At 42.2% G+C, this 16300-nt stretch overlaps 1 protein-coding gene across 2 annotated transcripts in view; it reads left to right on the plus strand.

Annotated features, from left to right (window-relative positions):
• Positions 1-2317: 2317 nt before the first annotated feature.
• Positions 2318-16300, plus strand: part of LOC126424862 (uncharacterized) — a 544468-nt gene continuing 530485 nt past the window's right edge. For both annotated transcript variants that reach the window (XM_050087676.1, XM_050087677.1), the window contains exon 1: positions 2318-2441. The gene's annotated coding sequence lies outside the window, so the exon portion shown is untranslated. The remainder of the gene's footprint in view (positions 2442-16300) is intronic.

A 16300-nucleotide genomic window follows, 5' to 3' on the forward strand; every position in this document is an offset into this window, starting at 1 on the left:
TTAATTATACTTATACAAAACATTCACCCTGACATGCTTGACGTCGCAGTAAATAGTCTACAGACCTGCAAACTACTCGTAAATCACCGAACTAATGCAGTACACTAATGTACAGACCTGCAAATAACCTGTAAATTATGCAAATAATGCAGTACACAGCATACAGACCTGCAAACTACTCGTAAATCACAGAAATAATGTAGTACATCATGTGCAGACAAGAAGACAACTCGTTAATTCTCAAAAAATAATGCATGTGTAACGCTATTCAGACACACTCACAACGCTTAAACAGCCGAAAATAATGCACTGCACAAACACTCATTGCACGTCAAAAACGCTATCGAACTATCATCAACTCCAAGTATCAGAGGTTCCAATGCGCCACATGCTTTGCACGGCCAACTGGATGCAGGCCAGCACCGGAGTGCGAGCTATCACTCTCATGCCACTGCAGACGGCAGGTGAAAATTGCGTCTACAGTTAGAGTTCTTCGAGTGTTATACTGAAGTCACGTGTCTATGTAAATGAGAGCTAAGTCACCTGTAGATACTGATGTCACAAGTCGCGCTATAGAAATCTGTTCCAATGCTGCCCAGAATACCACAGGGTGCATTGCTCCTAGCGGTCCTAATGGGACACACGAGACCCCTCCAGCTGCATACGTGCTTACCCTGACACCATGCATACCAGCCAGTCGAGTGCAGGCCTAAATGCCAAGCGAGAGATGTCTGCATAGCAACTCACCTGAACAGGCACAAATAAATGCTCTCAATGTTATTCTGATGTCTCATGCCCCCATCCCGCTCCCCCTCCGTATGTGCTATGGAAATCTTCTGCAATGCTTTCAGAAACTGTTAACGAAAATAGTTGAGAATAACACCGAATGCATTCTTCCTGATGCTTCTAATAACAGGCCTATTTTCTCGCCATTTCCTTAGGTTAGTGGAGGTAGCCCTGGTGTGTTGCATTGGCCTGCTGGAATTTGAACTTCCTGTCATTTTCTGGGGAAGTGGTGGGGAGGGGTTAGGTTAGAGAAGGTAATCCAATTGACCTATCTCCCCCCAAAATTTGAGCTTCCTGCCATGATGTTATTGCGACATTGCCATATCTATGGCTGCCATATTGGATCCGCCATCCTGAATAAATTTGGCAACAATGGACAGTGGGGTGATGCCCGACTTGTTATACTACTCATCGAATCCAAAGACATTCATTGAAAAATTGTCCACTCATAAGATGAGAGCAACATGAACCAAATTCTAAAAATCTAAACCCATTATATTGTAGTTCCTAATTCCGGAACCTTTTAGAATGGGAAAAGATAGCTTTTCATTATTGAAAACATTTGTCACATGTCTGCAAGTTTCTGAAAGTAATTGTTTTATGTAGATTTATTGGCCAAATTGTTAATAACAAATGTTTGAAATTTTCAAAATGTTAGAAGATTCCGGTTACTTTATAATACCGATTTCATTATCGATGGTAAAATTAATGAAACTGTAAATGAAAACAGATGTTTTTTTTACAGAAAACATCGGAAAATACAAATTATTGTATCTAATTTGTACTTCTTTTCAGATCATATGCTTTTAAAATGGTGTTAGACCAATGCCTGATAATATATCGAAATAGAAGTAGAAAAACCTATTTAAAGAAAAATTATATTCGACAGTTAGGAAACTTTATTAGCTTTCATAGGATGGAAGTAAAGTAAATAAGTGAACTCAAGTCAGGCTAAAATGTAGATGGTATCGAACATTTCATTACTTGTCCAGTACTTCTGAGGGGATTAGATATATTATAACATTGTAGTTTAAAGAACATTTGCCTTGTGAACATATTCGCTACTATAACAGGAAAAAAATGATTTAATTTGTATATGTTATTGATATGAAAAAAACACGAAACACCAGAAAATTGCTAGTTCCCGACTTCTGTAGGAAAGACTTCGAAACGGAACCAGTCCCGCAGTGGCAAATCTCGCGACCGAAGCATTCGTCTTGTCAGGCTCGGTTATTTGTGATCAGAATTCGCCTGAATTTGCAGCGACGCCTAGCATTTAAGCGGCGAGTTATTTAAACTGCCCGTGCGAAAGAGTGACGTTCTTTCTCGCCGCGACTTGCATTTCTAGTGGGGCAGATCGTTGTGCGTGCCCCCTGCCCCCACCAGACCGCGTCCACGGCGCCTATCGATTGGATAACAGTGCGCACGCGCGGGTTTCTACGCCAGCGACGACGGCGCCGCGCAGCGGTCCGGTTCGGAAACTGCAGCTCCCTCGCAAGCGCGGAGCGAGCAAACTTCAGTTGTCGCCTGACTTCCGCGCAAAGAGCACGTTATCGAGAAAAGAAGTATCGTTTGCGACCGATAGAAGCACATTTGATTACAGAAGGCAGGCCCGTACAAGAGCACGCTACTGCCGTCGCTTTTCCGTCGCTCCGGTGAGTAGCCTTCTAACTTTGCTAATCGAACATCACCTCCGGGTATTGGATATTTACTTTTTACTTTCTTGGTGCGCACTCCACACAACAGAACAAATCTGCACAGCTGGAACAGGATGCAATAATTTCACGCCCACGTACAACTTTTTCACTTAAATAAAGTCCTTATTTACTGACGTAATAATTTAGAAACAATGTTAAAGCAAGTCCCGACGAGTAAAACAAAAAAAAAACAAAAAAAAAACTGCACAATTTTATTTCTTTGACAGTTTCGTCGCTGTATTCTACACTTGTTGCCAGGTTTAAATTTTTGAGAACGAAGTACTATAATACTTTTCACAACAATTTTTTTTTGTTTTTTTGTTTTTTTTTTTATGCTTTTTGTCGAAATTCGTATGTAATGCGTGGACTCACAGCGTCAAAGAGCTATTTTGCTCGTAGATAGCATGTTGCAGTTAACTACAGCTGTATGGGAAGTTAATTTACTGTGGAAAATTCACGTCTACTCAATTTTATTTTATCTTCGTGGTTTGGTTTTACTCAGTAGAACAAATCGAGACAGCAGAAAGTGCATACAATTATTTCGCTCTTACCTACTTCTTAACTCGACCAGATTCCCCGTTTACCAGTATAATGATTTTGTGACTATTTTTAAAAGAATGCATGTAAAATATCGTCTTGTAGAGCAAAGTAAGAAATCTGTGCAGTTTTATCGCTTGACAGTTCTGTCGAAGCAGTCCACACTTCAGTTTAGATGTTGAAAATGACGTACATTATTTTTTCCTACAAGATTATTTTTGGGTGTATGCCGTATATTAGAATGAGAATTACCATCCGCCTGAGAAGGAGTGTTATCTTCACTGTGTGCATTCTGATGAATAGCACAAATCCAGACACCTGGAACTACTAAAAACTGAAAGTACCGGACCTACTGGTACATGCGATAGTGTCACGCCCACTTACAGCTTCTTCAATCAACTGAACTTCTTATTTACTAAAGAAACCATTTTGTAACAAATGTAAAAGAACGCTCGTAAAATGATGTCACATGGAGCGATCCAAAATATATAGACCTATTCATTTCCATCTCGTTAACAATTTCGTCAATGTGGTGTGTACACGTATTGTATGGTGAAGATTGTTGAGAATCAGGTACTACTGTACTGTTTATTGTGAATGTTTGAATGAGCTGATCTACGCCGGCAATGAACGAATTTCTATTACAGCTATGGTTACCGTATTTCGAAGTGAAAAAACCGTGCGTATTACAAACAATCTTTATGCGAACCCTAATGGCTTACCTTTTTACGAAAGCATATTTCTCGTTTCATCGAACTTTCTTAAGTAACTCTTTCTTGGTTTTGATGTTATCATAGTACAATCCACAGTACCTGATCACCCACCATGTGATATAGAGAAGAAACACCTGCAAGTAAATAAACTTGAGACGATACTAGTAAGAAGCTATATATAAGATATCAGTCATGCATGGACGCAGGACACAAAGCTGCAGATTCTGCAAGCATTGTTTTCTTGCACATAATTATATTCATTTGTACTAGCTGAGTACCTACCTATATCTCTATCTCTACCTCCCCCCTCTCTTTGTCCATCTCTTCTCTCTCTGTCCATTTCCTCCTTTGTCCTTTCTCTGCACATCTCATCCTTTCTCCTCCCTGTGCATCTCTTTCATCCCCTTCTCTCTGTCCACCTACTATTCCTCCTTTCTCTGTTCATCTCTTCCTCCTCCACCTCTCTTTGTCCATCTCCTCCTCTTACATTTCTCTGTCCATCTCCTCCCCCCCCCCCTTTCTGTTCATATCCTTCCCTCATATCTCCTGAATTGTGTATCGTTCAGTGTGTAGTTTTGTAGGTACATTCAGCAGCATATGTGGATACTGGGATACTGTCTGCTAAATGTGTTGCGAATAGAGTTCGTACCAAAGAGGCAAGAAATGTAAACGTCGTAATTTTATGCCTGATGCGGCAGTTTTACTGCATGAGCAACAAAAATGTAGAAAGCGACAACCTGTTTTCGTTTGGTCATTTTGTGGAAGTTATCAGCGAGAAAAAGTTTCGTAAAGGTTTGAAATTATATGTAAAGTTCGTTGCAACTCATTCATTTCTCTCGTTCTCAAATGCTGCATAGTAGATAGACCTATAGTTTATGCATTGTATACATTATGCAACAAGTAGTGTGTAAGTATGTAATAAACACTTTGAATATTGTATAAAAATTGCATTCATTATTCTGAATCGTATCGACTAGCACATGTTAACCAAGAAAAGCATTTTCACCAATATGATAAAGTTCAAAAGTCAGAGTTAATAGCTGTCTCAAACAGTAAATATCTTCCCATTAATCGCGTAATATTCTTCAAATCAGTAAGTATCTTGTACTACACACTTTGTAAAGTAGCCTGTGTTCTTTCTCAGGGCTCAAGCTATCTCATTACCAGATTTCATCTAAATCGATTCGGCAATGATAAATTTAAACGTCATGCATGATGCGACAGTTTTTCACACATTTTAAAGTTTATGACATCATATATCCTGAACTACTTGCCGTACATAGATATAGTTCTGCAGGTACATTCAGTGGTCACCATTGTGTGCAACAAAATGTGTCGCGCATACAGTTAGTAGTAAAGAAGTAATAAATTAAAACGTCAGACCTGATGCGAAAATGAACAGCGAAAATGTAGTAAGGGCGAAACTTTTTCCTTTCATCATTATGTGGGGGCTAGCAGCAATAATACGTTTCGAAAAGGTTTGAAACACTGTATAAAGTTTGTTGGAAGTCACAAATTGTCCTCGTTTTCAAATACAGGATGAACAAATTCTGCGCATTCGCGCGTCGTGGTCTACAGTACTTTTTTCTTTTTTCTCCAACCCCGCTCCTCTGATAGGTAGGTGGTTGTTACCCTAACAGCGATTTTTTCCAGACAGTAAGTGATGTGTGTACCAGATTTGGTGGAAATCGGTCCTGTGGTTTGGACGGGTTACTCCTGTAACTGAAATATCAGATCTGAAGATGGTTTTGAATGAACCGAAACCGGTCATATGAATAATAATAATAAAAAAAAATTGCAATCAAGACGGATTTTAAGTAACATCATGAAAATTTGTCTAGTAGTTTTTGAAGACTACTGTGTTAAAAGACAAACAAGACAGACACGATTGCTTTACAGTTTTGTTATTAGTATGGATTTGAAACTTAACTGCACATCAAGCATTCTGCATCATACACAATTGTTCCTTTCCGCAGAAATGGGAATTCACTCAGGTAATTGCCCCTAAATTTGCATTTACAATTACCTTCAGTCATATTTGAAACGTTCTTTACAATCACAACAGCTAGTATCTACGTTGCGGCCGCAAGCACGTCCATCTCGATGTGTGGCACGCTAACTACAGAGCAAGCAAGACCGAGACGCAGTGCCACGACAGTCGACGATCGCCAGAAATGTTGCTAAACTGCTTTAATCTCTTCCAATTTGTGCCCAGTCTCTATTTCACTCCGCGAGATCACATTTGACATCATAGAACAACTATTTGACATGTTGTTGTTGTTGTGGTCTTCAGTCTTGAGACTGGTTTGATGCAGCTCTCCATGCTACTCTATCCTGTGCAAGCTTCTTCATCTCCCAGTGCCTACTGCAACCTACATCCTTCTGAATCTGCTTAGTGTATTCATCTCTTGGTCTCCCTCTACGATTTTTACCCTCCATGCTGCCCTCCAATGCTAAATTTGTGATCCCTTGATGCCTCAAAACATGTCCTACCAACCGATCCCTTCTTCTAGTCAAGTTGTGCCACAAACTTCTCTTCTCCCCAATTCTATTCAATACCTCCTCATTAGTTACGTGATCTACCCACCTTATCTTCAGCATTCTTCTGTAGCACCACATTTCGAAAGCTTCTATTCTTTTCTTGTCCAAACTAGTTATCGTCCATGTTTCACTTCCATACATGGCTACACTCCATACAAATACTTTCAGAAATGACTTCCTGACACTTAAATCTATACTCGATGTTAACAAATTTCTCTTCTTCAGAAACGATTTCCTTGCCATTGCCAGTCTACATTTTATATCCTCTCTACTTCGACCATCATCAGTTATTTTACTCCCTAAATAGCAAAACTCCTTTACTACTTTAAGTGTCTCATTTCCTAATCTAATTCCCTCAGCATCACCCGATTTAATTTGACTACATTCCATTATCCTCGTTTTGCTTTTGTTGATTTTCATCTTATATCCTCCTTTCAAGACACTAACCATTCCGTTCAACTGCTCTTCCAAGTCCTTTGCTGTCTCTGACAGAATTACAATGTCATCGGCGAACCTCAAAGTTTTTACTTCTTCTCCATGAATTTTAATACCTACTCCGAATTTTTTTTTGTTTCCTTTACTGCTTGCTCAATATACAGATTGAATAACATCGGGGAGAGGCTACAACCCTGTCTCACTCCTTTCCCAACCACTGCTTCCCTTTCACGCCCCTCGACTCTTATAACTGCCATCTGATTTCTGTACAAACTGTAAATAGCCTTTCGCTCCCTGTATTTTATACCTGCCACCTTCAGAATTTGAAAGAGAGTATTCCAGTTAACATTGTCAAAAGCTTTCTCTAAGTCTACAAATGCTAGAAACGTAGGTTTGCCTTTTCTTAGTCTTTCTTCTAAGATAAGTCGTAAGGTTAGTATTGCCTCACGTGTTCCAACATTTCTACGGAATCCAAACTGATCTTCCCCGAGGTCCGCTTCTACCAGTTTTTCCATTCGTCTGTAAAGAATTCGCGTTAGTATTTTGCAGCTGTGACTTATTAAACTGATAGTTCGGTAATTTTCACATCTGTCAACACCTGCTTTCTTTGGGATTGGAATTATTATATTCTTCTTGAAGTCTGAGGGTATTTCGCCTGTCTCATACATCTTGCTCACTAGACGGTAGAGTTTTGCCATGACTGGCTCTCCGAAGGCCATCAGTAGTTCTAATGGAATGTTGTCTACTCCCGGGACCTTGTTTCGACTCAGGTCTTTCAGTGCTCTGTCAAACTCTTCACGCAGTATCTTATCTCCCATTTCGTCTTCATCTACATCCTCTTCCATTTCCATAATATTGTCCTCAAGTACATAGCCCTTGTATAAACTCTCTATATACTCCTTCCCCCTTTCTGCCTTCCCTTCTTTGCTTAGAACTGGGTTGCCATCTGAGCTCTTGATATTCATACAAGTGGTTCTCTTCTCTCCAAAGGTCTCTTTAATTTTCCTGTAGGCAGTATCTATCTTACCCCTAGTGAGACAAGCCTCTACATCCTTACATTTGTCCTCTAGCCATCCCTGCTTAGCCATTTTGCACTTCCTGTCGATCTCGTTTTTGAGACGTTTGTATTCCTTTTTGCCTGTTTCATTTACTGCATTTTTATATTTTCTCCTTTCATCAATTAAATTCAATATTTCTTCTGTTACCCAAGGATTTCTATTAGCCCTCGCTTTTTTACCTACTTGATCGTCTGCTGCCTTCACTACTTCATCTCTCAGAGCTACCCATTCTTCTTCTACTGTATTTCTTTCCCCCATTCCTGTCAATTGTTCCCTTATGCTCTCCCTGAAACTCTCTACAACCTCTGGTTCTTTCAGTTTATCCAGGTCCCATCTCCTTAGATTGCCACCTTTTTGCAGTTTCTTCAGTTTCAATCTGCAGTTCATAACCAATAGATTGTGGTCAGAATCCACTTCTGCCCCTGGAAATGTCTTACAATTTCAAACCTGGTTCCTAAATCTCTGCCTTACCATTATATAATCTATCTGATACCCTTTAGTATCTCCAGGATTCTTCCAGGTATACAACCTTCTTTTATGATTCTTGAACCAAGTGTTAGCTATGATTAAGTTATGCTCTGTGCAAAATTCTACAAGGCGGCTTCCTCTTTCATTTTTTCCCCCCAATCCATATTGACCTAGTATGTTTCCTTCTCTCCCTTTTCCTACTGACGAATTCCAGTCACCCATGACTATTAAATTTTCGTCTCCCTTCACTACCTGAATAATTTCTTTTATCTCGTCATACATTTCATCTATTTCTTCATCATCTGCAGAGCTAGTTGGCATATAAACTTGTACTACTGTAGTAGGCATGGGCTTTGTGTCTATCTTGGCCACAATAATGCGTTCACTATTTGACATGAAAGTCCAAAAATCTGGTTCTTCTTACTGTTTCATAAATTTATGAGGTCTACAACGTTGCTTCCGCCGTTTTGCAATAGACGGCAGTAGCGGCAAGTGGGGTTCGGGTGGTTGGTCATAGGTGTAATACAATAAGCTTAGGCATCTGTAAACATAATGCCATAAAAATATTAGTCGATTTGTGATTGCATCATAAGGTTATTCTCGATTAAGTACGTCAACTTACGTACCCATTTCTCGCCGTTTGCGGGAAGTTTTAATTTTCTGCTTTAAGACGAAGAAATCTGCGGCTGTGGCTCTTAAAAGGCTGGGTACGACCAATGGTGATGGAACTGTTAGTGGAAGCATGTGCAGAGAACGTTTTCAACTCCTTAAGAAGGACAGAACGTTTTCGTAGCTACTGAAACAGACGAAGACAGTCACAGGACATCATTATCGAAAGCAACTGATGCGTTACAGCCCAGAACTTAAACACAAACGGCCACAATACAGCGATAGACACGTAAAGGTAATTTTTCTGCAGGTCAGTGCTCGACCCCACGTCGCAAAACCCGTCACAATACACATGCAAACGTTGAAATGAGAAGTCCTATCCCTCCCGCCGTATTCTCCATACGTTGCTGTCTCTGACTATCACCTTTTTCGGTCAGTGGTATACAGTCTGGCTGACCAGCACTTCCGATCATATGAACACGTGCAAAATTTAATCGATTCATGGATCCCCACAAAAGACGCCCAGTTCTTCCGCCACGGGATTCGTATGCTATCCGAAAGATGGGAGAATGTAGTGGCCAGCGATGGGCAATACCATGAATCATAAATTTGTTGTGCGGTTTTCACAATAAAGCCTCGAACTTCGAGAAAAAATGGCGGAAGCAATGTTGTAGACCTAGTACAATTTTATGCTGAGATAAAACATTAAAAACCGCGTTGAATCCGGAAAAACTGGACGATTTGGTAACCCTAACTAATGCTGTTTTTCCATAGATGTCACGATGAAGGGAACCGCAATTGTGCGGAAAAATAATTCATTGTGAAACACAAATCAGACGCTAAACTCACGAAATATTTAAACAAATAATAGAAAATTCATGTTAAAAATGTGGAGTCAGTAATAGTGCCTGGTCGAACTGCTGTAAATACACTAAGAAAAATAAATAAATAAAAATAATGAACAGTGCATCATGAAGGAATAATCCCAATGGGACCGAAATCGGTAGATGTCATGTACATTACGCACAAACGAATGATTACAATTTCAGGGAACTGGCCGATGTATTCAAGAGAGAGAGCTTAAAAAGTGGTTCAAATGGCTCTAGGCACTATGGGACTTAACATCTGAGGTCATCAGTCCCCTTGACTTAGAACTACTTAAACCTAACGACATCACACACATCCATGCCCAAGGCAGGATTAGAACCTGCGACCATAGCAGCAGCGCGGTTCCGGACTGAAGCGCCTGGAACCGCTTGGCGACAGCGGCCGGCAGAGCTTAACAAACTGGGCAAGTAAATAATGCATTGATCCACCTCCAGCCCTTATGCAAGCAGTTATTCAGCTTGGCATTGGTTGACAGAATTGTTGGTTGTACTCCTGAGGGACACCATGCCAAAATCTGTCCAATTGGTGCGTTAGATCTTCAAAATCCCATGCTGTTTGGATGTTCCTTCCCATAATGCTCCAAACGTTCTCAAATGGGGAGAGATCCAGTGACCTTACTGGGCAATGTGGGATTTGGCGACCACAAAGACAGAAATTAACTGCCCCGAAATATAAGTACAGGATCACTTGTCATGAAGGGCAACAAAACAGGGCATAGAATATCATCCGTGTGTGTTGTATGGGTAGCTGAATGATCCTTGTGACAGCCTGGCAATCTTCTGGGCCCGGGTTCGATTCACGGCTGGGTCGGGGAAATTTTCTCCACCTAGGCACTGGGTGTTGTGCTGTCCTCAGCATCATCCTATCATCCTCATCGACTGCAGGTCGCCAGAGTGGCGTCAAATTGAAAGACTGGCACCCGGGGAACGGCCTGCCCGGTGGGGGTGGGGGGGGGAGGAGGGGCACTAGCCATACAATTAAATAAATTAAATTAAATTGTAAGGGTGCCGCAGATGACAACAAAATGAGGGCTGGTGTGAAAAGAAATGGCAGCCCAGACTATCACTCCTGGTTGCTGCGCCGTATGGTGGTCAAAGGCCAAGTTATTATATCGCCACTGTGCGGCACGTCTCTAGACACGTCTTTGGTCTGGAATCTCATTGATTGGAGTAGAATTGTTTACAGTGATGAGCGCCGCTTTGAACAAAGCCCTGATGACCAGTGAAGAGGGCTCTGGAGACACCCCCGATACCAGTGGGTTACCAACCCAACTGTGGCCTGCCACACAGCCAGACAACCAGAAGTCGTGGTCTGGAGTGCCACAGTACAGCGGTACGTCGACAATATTTTACGTCTCGTTTTGTTGCCCTCCATGGCAAGCCATCCTGATCTTACATTTCAGTGAAATAATGCCTGTCTGCACAAGGCAAGAGATTCTGCTGCTTGCCTTCATGTTCCCCAAACCCTACCTTGTCCGGCAAGGTCTCCAGATCTCTCTGCAATTGAGAACGTTTGGAGTATCACGGGTCAGAGACTGACCCTATATCACTCAGGAGAACATCCAACAACTCTATCAATCAATGCCAAGCAGAACAACTGCTTGTATAATGGCTGGAGGTTGACCAATGAGTTATTGACTCAATTGTGAAACTCTTCCTCTTGAATACATCACCCAATTTTCTGAAATTGTAATCATTTGTTTGTCTGAACATGTACATAGCTTCTACCTATTTCCGTCCCATTGGGATATTTCCTTCGTGGTGCGCCGCTTTTTTCCATCAGCCATTATTTTGAAACGTTTTTGTTTAGTCTACCATGAGGGTTGGAACTTTAATAGTGGCAACTATTTATTTACACCTCGTACAAAATAGATACATAAGTTTTACTGACCTTCAAAGTAATCACCAGCATTATGTATAACCCGTTGCCAGCGATGTGGAGGATACTCTTAGCAGTGCCAGTTGTGTTGACATTCGAGCCGCATGGTCTATTGCCCGACGAATTTGTAGCAGTTCTGAAACGAATGCCGTGAAGTGTTTCCTTCAGGCTAGAAAGTTATGAGGGCTTAGGTCAGGGGAGTGCAGTAGGTGGTATAGCAGCCCCATCAGTCAAACAAATCAGTAACAGCTTGCACTGTACGTGCTTGAACATTGTCCTACAAAATGATGGTCAGGTCCTGCAGAAAGTATCATCACTTCTGTCCCTAAGCTGGTCGTAGGTTGTGTTCCAAAAATGAACAGCATAGAGACAGAAGTGATGGCACTTTCTGCAGGACCTGACCATCATTTTGCAGGACAATGGTCAAGCGCGTACAGTGCAAGCTGTTACTGATTTGTTTGACTGACGGGGCTGCTAAGTGCTATACCACCTACTGCACTTCCCTGACTTAAGCCCTCGTAAGTTTAAATCGATTTCTAAACTGAAGGAAACACTTCACGGCATTCGCTTCAGCACTGCTACAAATTCGTCAGGCAACAGACCGCGCTGCTCGAACTGCCAACACAACTGGCACTGCTAAGAGTATCCTACGACTTCCACATCACCGGCAACGGGTTATACACAATGGTTGTAACTAAGGTCAGTAAAACTTTGAAACATGTATCTATTTTGTGCAGATTGTAGATAAATAGTTGCCACTATTAATGTTCCAACTCTCGTACATTAAATGGCACAGAAGCGTTTTCTACATACCCGAATACATCGAACATCCGGAGTATTCCAGTCGCATATGTACATAGATAAGAGTGAGATTAGGAATGTTATAGGGGACTGATGACGTATTATGATCCATCACACATGGTATGTCTTGCAAGGTCTTATTGCAACATTTTGATTACGACTGTAGTAACCGGATTCCATAAAAATCTTCCGCCCATATAACAGTAGCAATAACGGCTGGCGGTATACATTTCTACAGCAATTAAATAATTCGTTTATGACCATCACTTCTTTCCAAGATTTACTTCATACTTAGTTGACTGTCAAGGTCAGTGTTTTACGTGGTTTAGCGCCGTGGTGCCGGCGAAGTGGGCCAGTTTCTTTTCTCAACCTGTCAGTCTTCAACCGTAATATGATGCTGACTTATGTTTAGCATCATTTACCACATTTTTGCAGCGCAGCTACAGAAATATCAGCTGATGTGGGTAACGTGACACCATGTACGCGTGGAAGAGCAGAAAACAAGATCTGACGTGTTCTAATGCGAATAGCTCGCCTGTGCCTGTTACATATATTTTTTAGTTAGGTGATAGCACAAAACCAGTAATGACGACAAAACTATATAAATATTTCATCAGTTCAGTGGGCGACAACGCCTTCACAATAACGTATTTGTTGTTGGAAGAAATGTATTCAAAGTTGCGAATTTAAAAAGACTTCAGATACATAATTTATTAGTGACAAATGAAAATTTCTGCGGGGCCTGGACACGTACCTCGATTTCTCACTTTGCACAAACGGTGGCCTTAACCACTTTTTCTTATTTTAGTAGTACCTACCTGTTTCTTCGTCATTATTTATCATTCTGCCTTTGCGGATGTCGCATTACACTTCTTCAAATTCATCGATGAGAACTTCACTCAGTCTTTCTTATAACAGAACACGCTGAGCTATCCCGCTGTCTCAGTTCGGCTATCCTTCAACGCCTCAAGGACCGACCTAAATATCCATAGGTCACTGAGTGACCGCGTCCTGTATCGATATGTATTACGCCAATGTAGATGTTTTGAAATAAATTTCATTGACCAGAGTTATTATTTTGTGAATTATCTATGTAGGCTTTTATATGTTTGCGCCTTATTGTTGACGATATGGTTCTATAAACCCAATCCAAATAATTAGAAAAACACATGGTTAATAGATTATGAGTTTTATAGGGGACTGCTGAACTATAATGATCCATCACTCGTGATATATGTCTTGCATAGGTCTTATTGAAACATTTTGATTGCTTCATGTAATAATTTGATGGTGCTATTGCAGTCGACGTTTCGAGCCAAACTAACCTCGATACAGACAGTCGAATTCGAGTAATGTTTTAACTGATATTGAATTATTTAACATTAGAAACCCCCATGCCTGAGTGCCGTGCATAAAAAGCTTCAAACATTTCATTACAAATGAGTTAATGTGCTAAATATTTGACGTTAAGCATGTAAATCCCTTATGCCTGAAAACGAAAGGACCTAATTACGCTGGTTTATTATTTGCGGATCATTCAGCCATAGAACATTGAAACAATCAAAACAAGGAATGTTTTAACAAGAGCTGTTTTTTCGTACTGCTCTCTTATTTATGAGGTCACATGTGCTGAAACACAGTGAGATAATTTTGTACATATTCATTGGTACATACGGATACAATCTGCAAAACATATTGAAAAAAGACTTGGTACTGAAGACGTAGTAAATTAAAACGTCATGCCTAGGATTGTGCTGTGCCAGATCTGCAGTTTCATATTTTCGGAACACTACATAAAAATGTCGCAGAAAATTGAAGTCTAACCGGTGGTATTGGTAGCATTGGTAGGGAAAGAAACATGAATGTGTAAGAGAGAAATTGAGAGCCGATCATTTTTCCCTCTCACTTTTTTTTTTTGGTACACAATTAAACAGCACCGCGCGGGATTAGCCGAGCGGTCTAAGGCGCTGCAGTGATGGACTGTGCGGCTGGTCCCGGCGAAAGGTTCGAGTTCTCCCTCGGGCATGGGTGTGTGTGTTTGTCCTTAGAATAGGCCGGCCGCTGGTGGCCGAGCGGTTCTAGGCGTTGCAGTCCGGAACCGCGTGACCGCTACGGTCGCAGGTTCGAATCCTGCCTCGGGTATGGATGTGTGTGCTGTCCTTAGGTTAGTTAGGTTTAAGTAGTTCTAAGTTCTAGGGGACTGATGACCACAGATGTTAAGTCCCATAGTGCTCAGAGCCATTTGAACCATCTTCAGCTTGCGACGTCGGCATGTATACCTGAACTATCGTTGTCTGTGTTGGTCTGCTGTCGATTCTGATTAGAACAACCCAGTCACTGAACTGTTCACAGTAACACACCCTCTGCCCTACCTTCCTATTCATAACGAATCCTACACCTGTTATACCATTTTCTGCTGCTGTTGATATTACCCGATACTCATCTGACCAGAAATCCTTGTCTCCCTTCCACTTCACTTCACTGACCCCCACTATATCTAGATTGAGCCTTTGCATTTCCATTTTCACATTTTCTAGTTTCCCTACCACGTTCAAGCTTCTGACATTCCACGCCCCGACTCGTAGAACGTTATCCTTTCGTTGATTATTCAATCTTTTTCTCATGGTAACCTCCCCCTTGGCAGTCCCCTCCCGGAGATCCGAATGGGGGACTATTCCGGAATCTTTTGCCAAAGGGGAGATCATCATGACACTTCTTCAATTACAGGCCACATGTCCTGTGGATACACTTTACGTGTCTTTAATGCAGTGGTTTCCATTGCCTTCTGCATCCTCATGTCGTTGATCATTGCTGATTCTTCCGCCTTTAGGGGCAATTTCTCACCCCTAGGACAAGAGAGTGCACTGAACCTCTATCCGCTCCTCCGCCCTCTTTGACAAGGCCGTTGGCAGAATGAGGCTGACTTCTTATGCCGGAAGTCTTCGGCCGCCAATGCTGATTATTTATCAAAATTTAGGCAGTGGCGGGTATCGAACCCGGGACCGAAGACGTTTTGATTATGGATCAAAGACGCTACCCCCAGACCACGGGTCTAGAGCTACTCTCTCTCTCAAGACATGTTCACTGTTTTACTACAGCTGCCAACGAATCCCGCATCTCTGTCGCCAAACGCCTCCATCTCGCATTCTTCCTCGTCTTCTTCTTTTCCTGTTGTATTGTATTGTACGGAACTGGGGACCTAGAAACGACGGAGAGGCTTCGTCCCCGCCGTAGTCCGCAGCGGTTCACAACCCCACAGCAGGCTACAGCCGTGCACTCACCCTACCGCCGCCCCACACCGAACCCAGGGTTATTGTGCGTTTCGGTCCGCAGTGGAACCCCCAAATGGTTCAAATGGCTCTGAACAGTATGGGACTTAACTTCTGAGGTCATCAGTCCTCTAGAACTTAGAACTACTTAAACCTAACTAACCTAAGGACATCACACACTCCCTGCCCGAGGCAGGACTCGAACCTGCGACCGTCGCAATCGCGCGGTTCTAGACTGTAGTGCCTAGAACCGCTCGGCCACTCCAGTGGAACTCCCCCCCCCCCCCCCCCCCGGGACGGGAACATCTCACACCAGACGAGTGTAACCCCAATGTTTGCGTGGTGGTAGAGTAATTAAGGTGTAGGTGTACGTGGAGAAAGTGTTTGCGCAGCAATCGCCGACGTAGTGTAACTGAGGCGGAATAAGGGGAACCACCCCGCATTCGCCCAGGCAGGTGGAAAACCGCCTAAAAACCATCCACAGACTGACCGGCACACCGGACCTCGACACTAATCGGCCGGGCGGATTCGTGCCGGGGAGCGGCACGCCCTCCCGCTCGGGAAGCAGTGCGTTAGATCCCACGGCTAATCGGGCGGGCTGGACACCTGTTAGTCATCCC

The sequence above is a fragment of the Schistocerca serialis genome, chromosome 10 (genome assembly GCF_023864345.2).
Source record: "Schistocerca serialis cubense isolate TAMUIC-IGC-003099 chromosome 10, iqSchSeri2.2, whole genome shotgun sequence".
NCBI lineage: Eukaryota > Metazoa > Arthropoda > Insecta > Orthoptera > Acrididae > Schistocerca > Schistocerca serialis.